General features: G+C 29.0%; 1 protein-coding gene across 1 annotated transcript in view; it reads right to left on the reverse strand.

Moving 5' to 3' along the window:
* Positions 1 to 12,817, reverse strand: part of LOC111034762 (chitooligosaccharidolytic beta-N-acetylglucosaminidase-like) — a 38,514-nt gene extending 25,697 nt beyond the window's left edge. Inside the window, exon 1 of the mRNA XM_022316118.1 lies at positions 12,597 to 12,817. The gene's annotated coding sequence lies outside the window, so the exon portion shown is untranslated. The remainder of the gene's footprint in view (positions 1 to 12,596) is intronic.
* Positions 12,818 to 22,172: the final 9,355 nt, after the last annotated feature.

Consider the following 22,172-nt stretch of genomic DNA (forward strand, 5'->3'; position numbering starts at 1 on the left):
GTATCCCTGACCGGACAGTGTATAGTGGCAATTTTTCGGTAGAAATTTAAATTTTATCTAATATTTTTATCTAAATAATAAAGGCAAAAACCGTGAATTAGCTATTAGTCTACACAAAAAAAAAAAAAATAAGTTCAATAATATAATATGTTTAATAGAAAACAATAAAAAACTCACCAGGAATGGTACCTACTCTCCTATATAAATAACTACTTATACAATATACATTAATATCATTATTCATTTCATTTCAGATTCACCTGAGAACATTTTTTCACTTATAAAAAACGATTTGAGTAAGCTATTAATAATTTTTTATCAGAAATAAATAATAATAAATCAATAAGGAATAAAAAAATTTCCCCACCCATGACATATGTATAGCTATTGTGGTGCAGATTGGTGACGCTAAAAAATTGAAGACTAAAAAAAAAAATATGGCTGAATACTGAACACTTATTATATCACCGAGTTATGCACGCGTTGTGTGTGTGTGACAGTCGATCGATGAAGTGGTGAAGAGAACGTAGGGCAATGAAAATGCTACTTTTCGTCGACACTTTGAATTTTGTTAATCTTAACAATTTTTATCAGCTTAATGGTTATAATTTTTATATTGCTACATCTCAACATTCTTTTTATTTTCATTATTTATATTCATTATTTATTTTCATATTTATTATAAAATTAAATAACATCAGCATCTATCCGACTATTCATCATCCATTAGTTTACATTCAACATTTTACAATCTTACAATTTACATTTTATTTACAATGTTCATTTGGCTTAAATCAAGTTGTAAACATTAATGTCATTCAAATGAGTTACTCATCATAGCCCATAGTTACCTAATTAATAATACAGTGAAACCTCTGAATAGCGGACACTCTTGGTCACCGAAATTTTGTCCGCTATTTAGAGGAAAACATTTTTTTCAATAAATAAATAAATTCAATAATTTTATTTTATATTATTTTTACATTAATTAAATACACTATAAAAATAAAAACTATCTAACATTTCTGAAAAAAAATCTATTACTTTAGTTTGTTTACTAATTGCAGGCGTAATTATTTCGTGTGTTAAGGCATTTTTTAATTGGACTGTGTTTGAGTACAATGAACTATTCTGTATCTCGAGAGAAGAAATATATTTACGTATGCCTTTTACTGTTAGCAATGCCAAAGCGTTCGTATATTGGCATCATAAACACAACTAAACGCACATAGGACAATGCATTAGTTACAATATTTCATTGACACGATAAAGTGACTGGACGGAAAAGATAAGATTTTCATATACAATTTAATAATGTACACATAAGATAACTTAATAATATTGAGGTTTTAATTCAGGTATTCCAAAATAATTCTTAATTTAAGATAAAAATTATTAATATCAGTGTCATAAAAGTGTCCGTTATTTAGAGTGTCCTGTATTATTTAGAAGTTTTCTTATACATAAATAGTGAAAATGTCCCCGTCCCCGAAAAAAACGTCCGCTATTTGGAGGTATCCGCTATTTAGAGGTGTCCGTTAAGGGAGGTTTCACTGTACTAATATTGGATAGAAAATTGACCCATAGGTACTTAATTAATAATATTAATATTGGATAGAAAATTGGCATTCCCTCATTGTTTGCAACTGCATATTTTTTGTTTAGAAGTCTATTTCATTTTAATATAAGCTTAGGCGTGCTCAGACTTCTGTTTTTTTAACCCCCCCCCCTTACAAGCACCCCTTAAGGAAAAAAATTGATATACAAAAAATATTTATAGCACCAGTTATGACGATTTTTTAGATCAAATTGATAAACAATTTTTCTGATTTTCCCAAAAAGTGGGTTATTGGCTCTTTTTACCTTAGTACCTGGTAGTGGCTGGTAGCTACCTAAAAAATGCACAGCCTTAGGTGTGGATATAGCTCTATAAGCCACACCTGTGTGCACGCCTATAAACATAAGTTACATAGTTATTTAAAACTTTATATTTATTAAGCAAATTATTATTTAAATTAAATACTTTTTTTTTTAGAAAACTCTAACTAATTACTTCGCAGTGTCTTTTAATTTGTATTTAAGTTATTCATTTTTTATTAGGAACCGCAGAGAAAGATTTTTATTTAGGTTGTATGACGAGTAAGTTAGTTTTTGTACCTTTAAATCAATTAAAAAAACGTTTGAGTCATAAAGACATAAAATATTCATCTTGGTTGTAATTTAGTTATAATATAAAACTGAAAATATAAAGTTATAAATACATCCTTACATATATATACATAAATTAATACGTACAAACACTACAAATGTACATACATACATACATACATACATACATACATACATACATACATACATACATACATACATACATACATACATACATACATACATACATACATCCATACATACATACATACATACATACATACATACATACATACATACATACATATATACATACAATGTAACAGTAACACTATGTTTGAAGTGAATTATAAAAGATATTTGGAAACATATTAATTAATACTATAGTACCTTGTTTAAGTTCATGCAAGAATAGTGAAAAAGTGTCCATGTCTCTGTTCAATTAAAAATATATTTATTTTTCGATATGGAATAAAATGAATTGTGCTCTCTGATTCAAAATAATTACATTCTGAATAATAAATATGGTACTATAGTATTGGATTATTGACGTAATTGATGAATTAAGTGACTCAATAATTTTAACTTACTAAAAATAAAAACGATACAGCCCTCAAACATTCATCCAATATCATTTCCTGTAAATATGCCATTGTTACTATGATGAAAATAACTATTATTATGTAAAAAAATATATACATATGAATACTGTATAGGTGTTTCACAAGTATATAATAACACAACTATAATAAGGAATATTCAATGTACTGATTGTAGTGTTGTTGTATGAATATTCAATATAAATAATTATAAACTTAAATATTTTAGTATATAATTAATACACTAAGAATAATTTAGGTATCAAAATATACCTAAAATAAAATAGTTTCTTATTTACAATCAAATATAAATTCCACGACACTTAGTTACTGAACACCAAAAATGTTTTAAAATTTATTTTCGTTGATTTTTTTAGTCAAACAGAAGCAAATTGTAGCAATAGGTACAGAAATTATTTTTATTATTTAATTAGTACACAATATGGTTTTTAAATTATTATCATTATTAAATCCGAAATGAAAGTAAATTAAACGTATATAATGAAGTAAGTCAAGCAACCTAGCCACCTAGGTAGTATGAAAAGCATGTTATACCTACCCCTGCAGCAGTCCACACGATATTACAATATTAAGTCACAGTCACACAGTATATACCATCTATGAGTTATTGAAAAATTGGACATGGGTCAGTTGCAACTAAAACCAAATTTGAATATCAATATATTTTAATGTTGAATTGGGTTTACTTAATGTTTAATCGTTCCGTATGGCTTATATTTTGCGGTTAGTGCCTGTACCAATATCGAGCTCCCTTTATTTTACGGTTAATATATCTGAAATTTGTGCTTACCTTTTAGTTTTATTCAAGTCTTTATACTTTAAAGTTTAAATAGTTTATGTATAAAAGCAATTAATACATTTAAAATTAGGACTTATATATTAATCAACTTCGTTGTGACTGGTTAGATATTTAAATTTTAATTATGTAGTTTTATATATATTAGATGAGAACAACAAGAGCTATTTATGTGTTAAAAATGAATATTTTTATTAATACACATTTTTATAATAATGTACTGTATATAGTCTCTAATATAGAATAATATAATAGTGAATTATTTAATTTTTAATTTATATTTATGTAAATACTATATAATATACTCTAAATATTCAGAATAAAAATGGTACCAGGCTGCCGAATTGTGCGTATGATGACGCCGACTTAGTTCCGAATTTCTGCCTCGATCCCCAATGTTGCTGTGAAAAGCATCTGACCACAGTCAAAGAAATCTGATCGCCGCCCGGTACCTTTCTCTGAATAGACTGAATAGAGTATAATAATAAATTAGATTAGTATTAGATTATGAAATAAGTATTATTGAAGTTTATGCTCGTTGTATTCCAACAAAAATGTAATTGTTCGTGTTATTGGATAAAAAAACCTGCAATTCAGCGAGTATGGTCTCTAAACCCTGAAAATAACCTAGCACAATATTGATCATTGATTATATTACGAAAACGTAATTTTAATTCCTATTGGAATAATCCCAAGAAATTAATACATTTTATTTTAACGGAACGAGTATTGTTTGCACTAGCAAATAAATCGAAACTACCATCAAATCAATATTACAAACAACAATTTTATAGATGTTTTCGTAAGTGTTTTTAAAAACTGTACTTGTATAAATAAGAAGTGTTTTCATACAAATAACAGTATTAAACTGCTAATAAACAGAAATATTATTTATAAGCCTAAAGGTTAACATATTTAAATGGTTAAGGCAATATTAATTATAATAAACTAGGAACTGAGGATTTGTAACATTCACATATTTATTTTACACAATCACAAAAATAGCTGAATAAGAAACAAACACGTTTTATGCTAAGACAAGACAAGTTTTACATTTTTAATCTGCATATACATAATGCACACCTATTTTGAGATTTTGTTGCTTTTTGTTGCTTATTTCGTTTTAAACCTTTTGATACGTCATATTTTAGTTAACTGGGTAATAGTATAACCAAAGTATACGAAAATCAGTAATTTCTATATACTTTAATAATATTACAATCAATAATTTCATATTATTTTTGGTTTAGTTGACTTTATTCTTCATTTTTATTGTAATATTATATATTGTTTTCAAGAAGTGCTTATGGTTGGCCTGTTAGATTCATTTTCTGTTTATTCATTCTCTTTATAGATAAATAATTGTCACGGTAGAAAATATTACCGAAAAGCAGCCATACATGTTTCAGTCACAAATAACTAATATATCACATTCGGTTTCTAAACGGTCAATTACGCTTTCAGTTTGCAATTTATTTTATTTTTATAGTGATTCAATAAGTAAAAGTTTCATTAAGTCTAAAACATTTTGTTATTTATATGACCATGATACGATATATAACTCAATTATAAAGTGATTTGTTATTCTTATTTTAGGTATTTTTTTAACTATTAATATTTTTTAATTAATCGCTAAAAATATTTTTCAACGCATATTGCATATCATAGGGTTCTTAAGTGTGCAAACGTTCTTGCATTTATTGTACTTTTTAGAGCTGCTACTATTCCTGTTCCCCGGTTGTAACATACCATAAGCATTCGTTAGTTCTTCGATTATAAACATATTATTAATTATGAATCATAAATTATTAATTATACCTACATATGCACCTAATCTAATACAATATGTAATGTTTTGTTATTTCCAGAAAAGTTTAAAAACGAAGTGTTTAATATTAATTTTGAAAATGGTAAACTTAAAATCTAATCAATGTTTTGTAAATGTATTATAAGATAGACTTTTTTTAATCTAAAACAGAAATAATGAAACCGTATATTTTTAATGTAGGTAAATTTTAAACACTGATTAGGTTACATATAATGGATTTTCATATAGTCCTGAGGAACGAAATGTGTGTTTGTTCTCTGAAAAGACCTTATATTGCTAGACAAGCATTATTGTACAATAAGATAGATGGCACTTTTTGTGAACTCGTACTCACAGTAGTACCGTATTGCATGCATTAGGCTATTTATTCTCCATACCAAATGTACAGGTTAGGTGTCCGTGCCCATACCATATATGTTCAGTCTAAAAATAAACTCCACAATGGTTATTGTAAATATAAGGTTTGTGCTATAAGTTGTGCACAAATAACAAAGAGCTGAGAGATTGGCTCCAATCAAATGTTACAAACGAACAATGACTATTTAATATTCATGAATTATGAATAAACAGCTGTTCGTTAATGTTTTATAGTGTAATTAGCACTTTATTGTTAAACATTTCAACTCTATATGAATCAAACATTGTTCACTTCGTTATTTAATATTCGGTGTAATAGTGTTTAAATATTCAATATTTAAAAATTTTCATTACCCATCTTGAGTCGTAAAATACTTACACCATTTTAAAATGCAAATTTTTTAAAATGTTTATGCGCACAATTACATGGTCGTCCGGTGTCGTGAAAATCACATGTCTCAAACCATTTTTGTTTAGGCTCTATGTTGATCAGATAGTGGTAATCAGTCAATCGGGACACGTTCGAGAATATTATAGTACCTATATTCATTATTCATCCCATCCAATGTTGCCCAATGTGAGACTAGCTGTGATTATGATAACAGTAAATTATTAGTTATGCGAAAATAGAACACGAGGCGCTTACGAAAATGTATAATTTCTAAGTCTAAAGTTTCAAACTTATATTAAGCTTGTCGTATTTATTTAATTCCAACTTACGGTGGATTGAATACGATGTGCGATTCAGTGGTTTTTGCTAAATTTGTACATCACTGTAATAACCTGAGTTCGGCCGGAAAAAAAATTATCAATTAATAAAAATTGTTGTATCTTGGTTTTGGTGTAACTCAGTTAGATTTTAATAAGCCAGAAACCTTCTCTGAAGTGTACTCAACTTTTTCCTAAAGTTTCATCGTGATCAGACATGCATTTACGTTTATATATTATATTATATTAGAGTGTGGAGCATAATAATTATTATGTTACTTTTTCAGCAAAATACCCAACACAGACCACTGATATTAATATAGGTAATTTAGTATTTATATAATTAGAATTATTTTATTAGTTGCTCATATAACAGCACACATATGAAATTCATATTATTATACATTAATAAATGTAAACAATGAGTCGAAAAAATAAAGATTATAAATCTGTTGATTTTGTTAAATGTTAGAATTTCAAGTGTACACTAGTGTTGACATTTTGAATTTGTTTAGGATTCAATCCAAATTTTTCGATCACGACTTTTCTTGTAATCACAACCCGTAATCATTGTAACATTTGATACTTGTCTAAAACAATTGGCTTTTTATATTTTTTAACAACATATTTTTTTGACTCAAACCGGGGTATCGACTGTGTTATTAATAATACTTTTTAAGTATTTCAATATTATCTTGAATTGTCTTGATTTGTTATTTATATTTCCAAAATATTTACAATGTTCGAAAAATTTCTCATGACAATAAATAGCTCAAAAGAGTTAATCCATTTTGAAAATGTTATGTTGTATTATTGTAGTATTAATAAAAATACTTATTGAAAATGTCAAGTATCTACGGTCATTAGTTTTTAGAAAAGAAAAGAAAAAACTTTTTTTGTGTACAAATTCCCATAACTTTTTCAAAACAAAAAATAATAAAACAAATATCTACATTCATCGCAACGCTTGAAATCTAAATAAGAAATCATAATATCATAAATCACTTATTAGCAATAAATATGAATTATACGAAATAAAAAGAAGCTAGTTTTGGTTTAGTGGTCCCTGGGGCTGTATTCCGTTGATTTTCAAAACATTTATATAATATTACAATTATAAAACTTAATTTATATTAGGGCAATGTTGATACCTAATTGCTGTAGCCTGTAAGCAATATTTGTGGCGAGATTATATAATAATTAATAAATTAATAGTCACAAAAGTTTTCAGAGTGCTAACACCGACCGGAATCACTAGTTCTCGGATGCTGGATCTCGCAGGTTCCTAGTGACAAATCCTTGCCACACAAACACGTGTTCTGTTCCAAGTTTCCAACCATACCCTCCCCCACAGTAAAAACTAGCTAATAGTGCAGTAGTTGACGCCATAAAATAAAATAAATAAGCACTAAAAAAAATTGTTTTTTTCTTCTAAGACAGATGAACATTATTAATATTGTATTAAATTCTTAGATGCTGATAAAATATTAACTAGAAAAGAAGAAAGTAAGTAACATAAATGTTGACTTTAAATTTTCAAACAGGAATGTTCAAAATTTATTATGTCCTAAACGTTTTGAACGTGTTAATCCAGATATTTATTGATTGGGATTAGGCGTATGGTAGAGTCACGAATGTCCACTGAAAAGCACGCGTTCGCACTCGACTTATTATTTTCTTTTTGAGCATCAGTAACGAGAGTATTGCTGAACCAGCTTTTTGGATATCGTTAAAAACAATTGAATATATTATCAATCGAGTGTTAAGGCATGGACATTAGAAGAAGGACACCGAGGATGGAGCATAAAAATATGGTACTAAATTATCGCATAACTCACAGTGTGAGTTAGCATTTAATGATGTCGTATTTACATGTAAAGCATAATGAATTCATTAATTTCTACTATAACATAAATGCTGAAAGTTATGAATAATTACTATAAAACGTTTTTCAAATACCAAATTGTCCTCAATTGAATAAAGTTTCTGAGTGAAGACCAATTTGGATCTTCGGGCTGTGTAATATTGTTCACCCTCCCCCCACCATCCTTGTCATTAGTAATTGGGAGCCTGGTCATATGTAAAAACTGTTTTCAACCCGGTGAGTATGGTCTTTGATCGTTGACGATAATTGTAAATGATACGTTGCAGAAATGACGTTCACTAAATATGATCTGCTTAAAATATCGCCGTCCTGAGAGGATCTTGAAATCTCAACAGGTCAAATAACTGCGATCTTGATGAATCGACATTGATAAGGGTAATAAATTGGTCCTTTTCCAAATCATCTTATAGAACTTTGCTGAGATTTGGGTCATCTTCGGAATTAGTAAAAAATAACTTGTTACGTGAATATTTTTAATGGGGATGTTTTCGAATTGGCTATCAATAAATTATGCTCGCACATTAAACGAGGTTTATATGAAATTCATCAATAGGAATTTACAATAGTCCTATATTCAATTATTATTCTATAGGTAATTCAAATGAATTAGGTAGAAATAAAGAAATTTTTTTTATAAAAATATATAGATTCTATAAAGAACATATTACACATATTTTTCAGGCCAAATACTACAAAGAAATGACATCGCTTTTTTAAAAGATAATATAAGTGAGCAATTTTGAGTGATTGTTAATTAGGTAGGAACATGAAATTCATATTTTTCATTTGATAATTCCAATTAAAGTGTCGGTTAGGTTTATTAGTTTTTTGTATAAGTACTATATTTGTGTATAATTTTTGTCAAATACAAAATATTCTAGTATTTTTCATACCAACATTATTATAAATCGAATAAACTTTCTAATATTGTTTTGCTAAAATCAATTTGATTTTTAAATACCTGATAATAAAAGGTTAAAAAAATTAAACCTAGCTTTTTATAACCTAAATATTTTAATTAAAAATTATTAAATTAGACATACTTTTTTTCATCATCCATTTTATGCAGTTCATGAAGCCGGTAAGAATTTAGATTAATTTATGTTGAATGTAAATTAACTCTATGCAAATACCTTATTCGTATATATTTTATGTTAAATATTTTTATTTATTTAATATTATCAGTTGTGGCCAAAATAACATGGAAATATAATCATAAATACTAATTTTATATTTTATATTAGATACTATACATAATAATAAATTTAATGTGGAATATAAATATGATGCATCACTATTTGCCATACTCATCATTTTAATTATTAGTTGTTTCTCTAAATAAATGGAGTTGCATATAGGTGTAGAAAATTGGCATGTGTGAAAAACGTAAGTGGATGGAACTTTAAAGTTGATTATAATATGCAACACTAGATACATGCGAATACATCTGTTCATCTATTATAAATGTCAATATTTAAAATAAACCCTACGCAGTTAAGGAATGTACCCTTTCGATTTAATTTCTAACTCAATATGTAAAAATATGAAATATCAAACAACATAATATGGCAACGGGCATGGAAACAAGGTACCTCAAAATTAAACGAAATTAAAAATACCATCCACACATGGCCCTCTCTACCAGACTTCTCAAGGGAAATGGAAACCTCAATCAACAGAATTCGTATAGGACATACATTGAGAACCCACCAGTATCTGATGAAGAAGGAAAATCCACCCCTAAGTGCCAGCTGCGGTACTCCTCTCTCAATCAAACATATCATAACTGAATGCCTTTCATATGAAACGAATGGACGAGAAGCAGGCATTTCTAACATTCTGTCAGAAGCCCTCCACCCAGACCACATAAGACGCATGATAACCTTAATTACTAAGTCCAATCTTATCAATAGTATTTAATATGTAACTTATATAACATGTAAATAATTTAGAGTTAAACTCTTTGTTGAAAATGGCCATAGTTGCCGAGGCTTAATTCAAAAAAAAAAAAAAAAAGAACAAGTATATTAGCTCCATATTCTATTAGACCTGAAAAAGATAAGAATTATTGGTGTTATTCATATAAACTCATAAAATAGTTTTTCTTGCAAAACCTATCATTTTTAGTAACGTATAATTAATATGTATACTATATAGTTTATATTGTATGCAAGGGGGAGTATAAGCTCAAGTCCAAAATCCATGACATTTTATAAACTCGTAATAAAGGATTTGGATTGACTAAATCGTTTTCTTTCTTTAAAAAGTGATATTATAATTTATAAGAAATTAAGATCCAATCCATAAATGTTTGCACTAACAGTTACTGCCAACAAATTCATATCTTGTTGTAATAAATAATAGTCCATAAGAGAAGTAGTACTTAAAAATAATTTTACATCACGAGAAAATAGAAGAAAACGACTGTTAAATTTCTAATGACCTTAATTTCTTCGATAAAAAATGCAAAAGAAATACAAAAGAGATATGCACTTGAATCTGGTGAGGAACACCAAAAGTATCATCAATTAACAAAATTAAAATCAAAAATATTTGTATGACCATGAAGATATGACCGAAACCTCGACACCAAAACCAGGGTTCAACAATACTTTCATCAAGAAAGTATAATCGACGCAATCAAACGCTTTGTTGCTTTGGTAAAATCATTATGTTGTATTCAATAACCTATATGTTATTTTATATGCATCAAATACTTGATTATTGGTAAAAAATAAAAGGCTACAAGTGTTTGTTTAACGGTCGAGGCGGAAACCAAGCTTCTCGTCAATTAACATTGAATTTACATAATAATATACCCTAACGAAATGCAAGACGAATGTATCAAATAATTTGACTACATGACTCAATACTTACATTGGTTGATAGTTGACAATGTTAGAACTATTCTCAGATTAAAAGATCAGTGCTAAGCTTTAATATTTTTAAGGATGTACAGTGTATACTTTCATTCACGGATTACGAAATATAAATCTCATTGGTTCATTGGAATACAGCGATCAAATTTAAAAACAGAGTATCTATATAGAATGGATCCACAAGAATAGAAATGAGTATTGGCTTGAATAGAAGTAGAAAAGTATTGAACAACATTTGTATAGGTATTTATTTCGCAAGCTATATCGGTTTACTGTAGTATTTAGGTATACCTATTACATTTTTCATAGTATTTTTACCTGTGAGTGTGTATACGTGTTAGGTATACACTTAAAGCTAATATAAAAAAGCAGCTCAGCTCAGATAATATGATAACATGACTTGGCAATTAAGTTTCTGTATCATACATAAATTCTAAATAATTACTATTAACAAATATATAAAAATAATCACAAGATATGTTTGCAATGATAATGAGCGGCACTTATGGGGTCTACTTACTACTAGATTCTGAGGAAAATTGAGTAGGCAACTTCTTATACATTCAGCAATTAGCCTCGTCGTTCTATTATTCGTAAATGATCGTTAGTAGTAGTAAACTAGTAACCCTCATAGTAGTAACAAGGAGGATTGTCGAACACACTCACATGCACGGGTCAGATAATAATTTTTTGATCCAGAAAAATATTTATTTTTCACTCGAACAGACAACCCTAATATTCAAATCTTACGTCTCAAGGATTACATCGATTTTTTCGTTATGAAAACATACTATAATTTTCCACAACATGTACGAGGGATTTATGATTTTTGTTCGTTGTTTAAATGTATTATAAGTTTGAAATTTCGCCAATTTTTGAAATTTATAAGTAACAAAATTTATTGTTATCTAAATTACAACTCTTAAAAATATGGCTCGATCGTTCCCTTGTACTTATAACGAAGAATCCGAAAATTGTCGATACGTATAGTTGAAATTAGAAACAGACGCTTTTGATAAAAAAAACAGCGAGGTTACGAGGACTCCGAAGGTAGAGCAGAATTGAGTAATATTGCATTATATGATCCTTAAGACTCAACAGATTAATAATGTATGCTTCATATAAATACTTGAGAGCTGCCTGGTTGGCACAGCCAGGCTTCATCAACAATATAATAATAAATTATATGGTAAACTATATGAGCTGCTATAAAATACGATAAATCTGACCCTTATGATCCAACAGACGTAAAATTATGTTTTATAAATTAACTAGGTAACTAAATCTCAAGCTATGTTTACTACTGTGCATGGCCGTTATGAATACAATTATAGTAAAAATAATAAAGTTATAAGATAGTGTATAAAAAACTCACAAGATTTTCGGTGCACAACAGGCTAGCTGCTACCCGTGCCTGTATAATTTGATTCACACACACAGTATATAATAACTATCGATTCACGACAAAAGTCTTACAAAATTAATAATAAGCACATAAACCTTGGGGCTTACTAGTTACAAAAAACACTTCGGCGACTAGCGTCTACAATACAATAAATAATTTTGATTAGAATAACAATTATTGTTTGCGTGTTGACATTGACAAGTGACAACTGTTCATCGGCGAGTAATGTCAGCCGATGCCGCGTCGCTGCGTAATCTACATTTTAATATAATGTTATATAACATTTTACTGATGACATAATTAACATATAATACAATAATATAAATATGACAAGAATGATTGTGTGCGTGGGTATGCGTGTGTCGGCCGGTGGGACGGATACTGTTATTCTTACCAATACAATAAATTGATCACGGCGAACACTCATATTATACCTAGTTGCATCTCTAGATGATCTGCCTTCGAAGTTCTGTGTCGGTTTCTTCTCTGTGTAAATGTGTACCATAATGTTCAATTCCACCTTTGAACCAGAAATCGTATCAATGATATGCTGGACTTTTTGTTCTACACCATACGAGCAGAAGGGATATTTTTTAATTGCCTGTTTGGCCAGGAGAATTTTATTTCTGCTTGGGCATTATTTAGGGCCATCCATATCATAGTCTATACAAGCTTATAACCAGGAACTTTAAACTTTTTGTGTCCCTTTTCAATATTTTACCAGACCTTTACCTAAACCGTTTTGGTCTGAATTTCTGGGTTTATAATCTAAGTATTTTATATATTTAATAAAACGTATAACGACAATCAATACGTTTTTACCACTGTATAGCAGGATTTCCTATTTTTGCCCACTGAGTATGACAGAAAATAAATTACCTACTTAAGAGGTTAACAGATGGCTACAGCCTACATAATAAAATAAAATAAATTACCACACAAAGACCTAACGTTATCTCTACGATAATTACGAAAACGTGTAGTGCAATATAATAAGTAATTATTTAAAGTTAAGTTGCGTGGACAAACCATTTGAAAAATTATTCCTCTTCAGAATATGAAACTAAAACTATTTAGTTATGTATTGACAATCAAAAAATGTAAATAACTTAAATAGTGATCACAATAAAAATAGGCCTCGAGTTATATAAAAATACTTAGACGTTTTAAGATTCTAGAAACATTTAAGCTTTTAGTGAAAAGCAGCTTAGAAAGAATCACATGGAAAATATTTAGTTTTTAACTGATGTTTTCAATTTCTGAAATGAATGCCTACAGAACGTTTCACGGAACAAGCGACTCCGCAGTGACGCTTCCGGTGGCAGATTTTCGTAAGGGTTTCCAAACGTGTGACTAAAAAAGCGCGGTAATTTAAAAATGACGTGGCAATCAACCATCGAACAGCTGTCCCTGTTGATATGAATTTTTTTTAAATAATATTACCACAGAACAATAAAGAATAGACACTTGATCAGCTGATCGGGTTACTGTATCCCTACGATTGAAGTATTGGAAATTGTACCGTATCCGTAATCTGATAGAACGTTAGCAACGTGTATCCCTCTAAGTTACGGAATTATAAAAACGGAAACAACCAAACCACGCAATGACCAATGTTATTCTTATTATTTTTGTGTGATAATAATGATATGATTTATATAAGTGATAACGCATGCCACGCCCTCCTAAAGACCGTGTTCAAGGCCACAGTCACCAGATTTTGCCATTACACACAGTGTCTATGCCCTGATATTACCTACCACTTACAAACATTTTCTTTATTAACATTTTACTCCATTATAAACACACAATCGCATAGTGATTGGAGAACGTATTATTGTTGACAACGATAAAAACCACATTATTTTATTGGTATGTTTACTTCGTTCGAGTTATCTAGTTATCTATTGTAGATAAATAATAAAAATAATATGATAATAATAATAAATAATATAATTTATAATAAAATAATTATTTTTATTCATATTTTTCAAAAATCGTGCAGTATTTATAATTGCCGCGTATTGTGTGCGAGTTTGAGAAACCGCGGAACACAGACATTTCGCCACTGGGTGCGCCACTGCGGAGTTCCGTGAAACGTACTGTAAAATGTTCATAAAATGAATATTATGGAACATAAAAATCAAACTGTAAAAATAATTATTACGAGTAACCGTGTAAGGTATTAAACAGTGAGTTTTAAAGGAAAATTGAAATTAATATAATTATCTTTTTTATATCTATTTACGTATATAATTTGTAATGGAAAAGTTTCTATTGACTTGATACTTAGAATACACCGGTAAGTAGTTTAAATTATGTATTTAAAATTAATTTAATTTAATTTAAAGCACCTACAGCTGGTTACACATGGAGTGGTTTGACTGTAATTTGAATATATTATTTGTGGGTACTTGGAACTTTTAAAAATTGGATTTAATGTATTTTAACTTATAAGAGCACACTGGCACGTATAATACAAATGTATTATGGAAGGTTTGGACTTTTTCCCAAAAAAATATTCACCATTCCAACCAAGATGAAGCCCCGGATACATGCCTGCAATATGCTAGTAATGTCTAAGGATCTCATACTTTCCAAAATATTGGAAAACGACAACTATAATTATGAACTCCAAACTATTTAAACTTCACTCAGCTCCAGAAAATCATCTTCCAATGTTATTACTCAATACTATGTAAAAAATGCTTGAAAAATTAATCCGATTCCGGCTGAAGAAATATATCGAGCCCTGCCCAGAACAACATGCATTCAGAACACGATATAATCGATCGAAGGATCATTCCTGCTCTGCGTAGCACCTGCATGGGGACACGGGGGCCTTGAATAAGCAAGTTGAACTGGAAAAAAAGTAGGAGCTGTACACAACATAGAGCTAAGAACAATAACTTGAATTCCAAAATACCAATTAAACACATCTCTACTCTAAAAAACAAAAGTTTCATTAATCGAAGAAGACTCCAAAAAACTACCTAGTAATGTTCAACAAAAACTCACAATTCCTTTTCTCACCTTGGACTTACTAGACCCGGGAACCCAGTTTGTCATTAAAGATCCATATATTTGTATCCCAAAGTTAAAACAATAGTTCGAAAACTACAGAAATACCTAAGACGGAAAATGACACGAAAAGTCTATCGTCATCTGTTCAGTTAAATAATATAAAATATAATAATGTACAATTTGGAATTGTGGTTCCTCTAATGCTCTAGATTTGCGAGGAAGCGGTCGCAGGCAATTATTGGCGCAGAATGAGATTAGGTTTAGCCCGTTCAAATAGTATATTTGAAAAAACCATGTTTAACTTCAGACGGTTATGTACTTATGCACAACGGATAAAAAACCACGACCGCTCGGTGTGTAACCAGTTTTAAAAGATGTAATTGAGAACTAATGTTCATTTTTCAGTTATAACCCAAATAATTTTTGTCCACGGGAGATTTTTTTGTAATATTCTGAATTCATTCTGTATTGTTTACTATTTGATTATTATTTATTCAGGAAAGTGTATTTACTAGATAACATTCGATATGATCAATGCACAATGTGCATGAACAATATTTTCTACATTACAAAAACAAAATATAATTAATAGATTAACCTTCAAATCAAATGTAATATAAATTATAATTACAAATATTCTTAATAGCTATTATTTATATTTATAATTAAAAACTGCATTATGATTATTGTCTCGCCGGACTAATCATATTTTCAGTTGTTAGGTTATTCGATATTATAATTAACAAAATCCAACGACCCGGCAGGGTCCGGGCTAAGTATAAAAAAAAAAATGCCTTAAAATGAACGCATCGGCAATCACAACGCGCGACAACTGCCGGGTAAATTACAGGAAACATCGGAAATCACGAAAAAAATAGTTGTCCATGCATACCTAATTTCTTGTAGAATAATTTAGTTTGACAATGCACCAATCTTATAGGAAATGTTCCGTAGAAGAGAATGCTGCACTTTTTAATCCGATCTGAACATTATAAATGGAGTTATAGCCAAATATATTATAAATTTTTATGGTAAAAAAAAAAATGTTATTCGATAATATTCCCTGCGGCCCGCATGAAGTTCCCCGCCTACTGAGGAGATACACACACGCACTGACCGTACGTGCGTGCTTTGTTACAGTGCTTGGGGCGGCGGTGTTTTCAGTTAATACGTAACGGCTCGCGTATATATCTTTCACTAATATGTACTCTTGATCCCTTGAATTCAATTTTTCCGAGGTCCCTAATAAATTCTTCTCTTTTTATCTTTTGAAGAAAATTCTACGACTATTTGAATTAGTTTCAAGTTACGATTTGATTATTTCGGTATGCATCTTACTGAAAAATAAGAAACTCAACCTGGATTTGAACATGGACGAGATAAGTTATTTGATGAATATAATCATGTAGTTCATGTGATACAAATATTTTTACTCTCTACAGTTTTGTGCATATTTGTGAATGTACATGGAAGGATTTTTCTTCTGAGGGGGGGGGGGGGTTAGACGTTTCATATGTCCCATTTTTTTATTTTCTTAATATAGTCACCCACTATAGGGTAGATGCGAATCAGACAGGGTATTCTAAATGCAATGACCAAGGTAAAGCGGATCATTATACCATACACTTATACCTACGATTCTCAAAAGAACAATAAGCTAGAAAACTATTAAACAAAATATTAAGAGCCATCATGTTCCTCGTAAGTTGTTATATCCAAAATACTTTGTCATTATTTTTCTTTATTAGCATGTGGTTTTCAATTTTTTAAGAAATACGTCAACATTTTGTGGTCAAAAATTCATAAAAATTTTAATTTTAACACATAAGGTTTGGTAATTAAATACATAATTCTTCATATGGGTTTTTACTTTACACCAAATTGTACTAAATTTTTAGTAACCGCATTGAATGAAATATTTTGAACCTTGTGTTTGAGATCATCCTGTGATTTATGATTTGACAGGAAATCATAAGTTATTCTTAAAGCAATAAAAATATATTAAAAATACATTATTGGTACAACATTTAAATAGTGTTAAAGTTAATTGTGTTTTAAGTTGTAAAATATACCATGTTCCTCATAAATCATAATTTTTTTTTTTCTAGAATCCTAAAAATCTTAAAAATACAAATTATTATTGTTAAAAGAAACAAAATGTAATTAAATATAGGTAATTTTATAGTTGTCAGATTTTTTTCCTCGGAAGTCTGCAAAATGTACTCCAAATTACCTTAAAAATAAATGCATATATTGCCCTAGCTCAGTGGGTAGGTAATTACTTTATTATACATTTATACATCTATATATTTATAGTAAATTAAGTGGTATTTTATTTTTACTGACAATTAATAAAACTGGAACATTCAATTAATATATTACGAGATGTACCTCAAAGTCATAACCAATATTTGAATCTCAATAAATTATACTAAATGTTGTAATCATGTTCATATTTTTTTTTTTTTGAAACTCTTGCAGAAAACTTTGGTAAGTACGTTTTTTTAATCTTAATAATAATAATCGAACAATGATTATTGTATTTTATACCATATTTATAAAAATTAAAAAATAACAATTTTTACCTGTTCTTATAGACAAACGCTTTCACAACGATGTTACGAAGAAAAATATATACACATTTTTAGAAGATGCATATAACAACGGTATATAGTACACAGTATTCATTATGTGCATCATATTATATACTTATTTAAATGTAAAGGGTAAACTGCAACATAATATAATCACATAGTACCTACTTATAGTTAAAGTGATTCGTAATCAAGGAAAATACAATAAATTATAAACATTAAATTGAATTTACAAAAATAAAAACCTGTATTGATATTATTAATTTTAATAATGTAGTTTATAATAAGTTTAATAGGTGATAATGTGATATCATGTAATTCATTTTATAATTAATTTTGATCTATGGTATTTATAAGTACACATTTAAGGACATATATTTTTATATACCTGTAATGTAAAATAAAATAGTATAAATAATTTTGTTTCAGTGGACGAAACATATTTGCAAATGATGAAAAAATGTGAGTCTTTTAAATATTATTTTTCTCTTATTTAATAAGTACCTACCTACTGAAAATACATATCTAAACAATTGTTTTAGCATAAAATGTTTTAATTCTACTAATCGATTAAATTAAGTCATTTTGTGAAATATACTCAAAGTTTGCACAACTCGATAAGCTAAAAACAGTATGTGTGCAATTTGCCAATTATTTTTTTGGATTCTCTAATGTCATGAATTCAAACAAAAGTATTCATAATAATTAAAATGAGAAAGTTTGTTATGTAGATAATATGTCCGATGTTAGGCAAAACACACAAACTGGTGATTCAGATTCAAGTGTTAGAATTGACTACAATATTGAAAATATAACTTTACAAAATTTATTAAAATTATGCTATACGTCATTATACACCAACAGGTTTAAACATGTTGTGCAGTCGTTTTAACATTCTTTACTGGTTTACTAAGGAACCTAAATCTCTGGTTTGGAAAAAAATAAAACTATATCAAATTATGTTATCTTTTCACAACTCAGGCCACAATATAAATTACAATCAAAATTAGTATTTAATGATTTCATACATCATTCAAAACGTAATATTAAAGCCCGTAATAAGTATTTATGGAAGTAGGTATTTAAGTATTTTACAATAGTCGTTCCCATACTATTCCTCAGTCTCCACATTTAAATTGTGAAATAGCTAGCAATGGTGAGGATATGTAAAACTTTTTCTCGAATATATTTTTCGTCAGTTCATAAAAGTAACAAATAGACACAAACGACAAAATTGCAATTGTATCATCAGCTTATCTTCTAATTTATTATAAAATGTACATTATACATAAATTGTTTTTTTTTAAATTTATAAGTTTGTATATTCTGTTAATTTATTCGGAATCTAAAAACAGTTACAACAGTTATAAATAGAAAACAGTTATAAAAAAACATGATTTTTTAAATTTTAAATGGTATAAACATATATAACTTTTCTTAGAAAAAAAAAAAATTTCTCGATGGGTTTTAATTTGGGAAGTGTGAGTGTGTCAATCAAATTATTTGAACTGCTGGTATCAATTTTATTCGGCGCCACTGTACATGAACATTTGCACTAATACAATGAAATTTGTATACATCTATAACTTATAAGGCTATAGGTACTATTGTACAATTATAAGTTATTATTTATAACTGACATTTGAAATAATGAAAAGTGTATTTTTATTAAATTCGTAATATATTTATCATTCAAAGAATCGATCACAATTAATGACCTATAACAATTCGTTAAGAAACGCAGTTGGCTGCCGAATCATGCACAGAGGCGTAACCAGTGGAGTTTTTGAGAGTACGTCACAAATTGCATGTGTTGTGTCCGTCAATACGTAACAAGACCACATTTACTGTGCAACATAGTTTTGATTTTTTTGATATCACAAATACTTGGAAAGTTCTCATTGTTTAAAAATTCATTATTTCAAACTTAAATAACTTTTTTCATTCGTGATAACAAAAAATAAAAACCGCGTTGCGCTCTAAATGTTCTCCTCTTGATAGTATGAAAATGTGGTTCCTTAGTTTGGGCTACAGCTTGAGTGGTTCTCTTTATTAACACAAAACAGATTTTGCAATGTTGTACGTTTGTAAAATGGTGATAACATATTATGCGGGTGTTAGTGGGGTCCTGGTAATAAATTTTACAATTCAAGAATAAAAAATATCGTTGACTAATAAAACCACACACTTGTGATAAGATACATGTCAAAACCACACGCTATTGGTGGGTAGGTTAAAACAGAACACATTTAATACTTTAATAGGTTAAACGCACACGTTTTGAAATTGCTGTATCCACAAACCGCACACTTGTGATGTCGACCACAATAAGGTCGATAGACAAAAACAGCATTCTTTATAATAATTAATAATATAATTATATAATAAATAGAAAATTATAGCATTTTAAAATTCTATAATTTTTTATTTATTATTTATTCAAAAAAAAAAAAATGTATGTACGAATATTCAAATTTAAAAAAAAAATTAAAAAATGTATAGTGAAACATTTTTAGTTTGATTCACCGAAATCATACTTATTAATGTATAATATGGTTTTATAATATATACAAGACCGACTAATAACGACTGGTGCCTAAACACGTGAAACGTGTTAGCATGATTAAATAGTGTAGTATATTTTTATATTGTGGCAGTATTGTGCTAAACAGTTCCCACCCGTTCTCGGTTTCAAAAAGAGAAAAAAAAAATTATATTTTTATATTATCTTTTCTGATCCGTCATTTAGCACTAAAAGTAGTGTGCGGTTTTAACCCACTATATACGTTTGCAGTGTTTTACTAAAAGTGGTCGAAGTGTGGAGAGATACGAAGGGATGGCATCCTTCCACTTTTTATAACTCACGGTTTTCACTTATTTTGTACGGCTTCTAAAGGAATATATGAGAACTATATAAATGTTGAAAGGCATTCCCCCCACTTATTTTGGGCCACTTTGACCACTGTTTGCCACACAATGAGTTGTAAAGTGTGCGGTTTTTGTCGATCGACCTTTTTGTGATCGAAATCAAAAGCATGCGTTTTTTGGATATTACCAAAAATATTTAATATCTACATAAACTACATAAGTATGTTACAATCTCAATGTATACAAGTAGGCACTAGGCACGGTTCCAGAGCAAAGTTTTCTCACAACACAAACGCAATTACAATACACACTTTATTATTAATTTAAATAATCTTAATGTAATAAAAAAATTATTGATTATTTGGAAGATAGATTAACACTGGAAGCACTGTCGTACTGATGGTTCAGCGGTTTCCTCCCAGCGCGGCGTGGGACTATCATTAGCCGGGATACAGTTATAACTTATAAGATTGGATGTGTCTGTCAGACATTTCCTATAAGTTTTACTTTAGGTGAAGTATATTTGAATGTATTTGATAATATTATTCAAAATTGTACTTAACAGGGTAAACAGTTAGCTATACCGGCGTATAAAGTTTCAATAACGAAATTAATTTATTAGAAAAAGTAAAATAACCAATATAAAACTGTATGTATATCCCGAATCGGAAGGTAGACATTTTTTTCACCAAAGCGCGTTTTGCTAATCTGTTTTCCCAACATTTTAAAAATCAAAAAGCTGGTACACCCTCACTCTCGCCCATCTGTGAATAACTATTATTATGTTCTGTATAAATATTTATTTACTATTTTGTAACCAAAAAAGATATAATACATAATTTAAAATTAAATTTTATCAAGTATAGATATTAAATTATTCATCTTGGGGAACGGCTCATATACGTAACATAATTATTTGTGGCTTGGTGGGGCGTGGTAGTATGCTCAATCTGGCGCAACGATCTGAGCGTACGTACCAGCCGTCGTAGCTAACATTCGGATGGGTGACCACCCGGGTTTTTAGCAACACATCCCTGTCACACATACAAATACGTGTTTC

The sequence above is a fragment of the Myzus persicae genome, unplaced genomic scaffold (assembly GCF_001856785.1).
Source record: "Myzus persicae strain clone G006 unplaced genomic scaffold, MPER_G0061.0, whole genome shotgun sequence".
NCBI lineage: Eukaryota > Metazoa > Arthropoda > Insecta > Hemiptera > Aphididae > Myzus > Myzus persicae.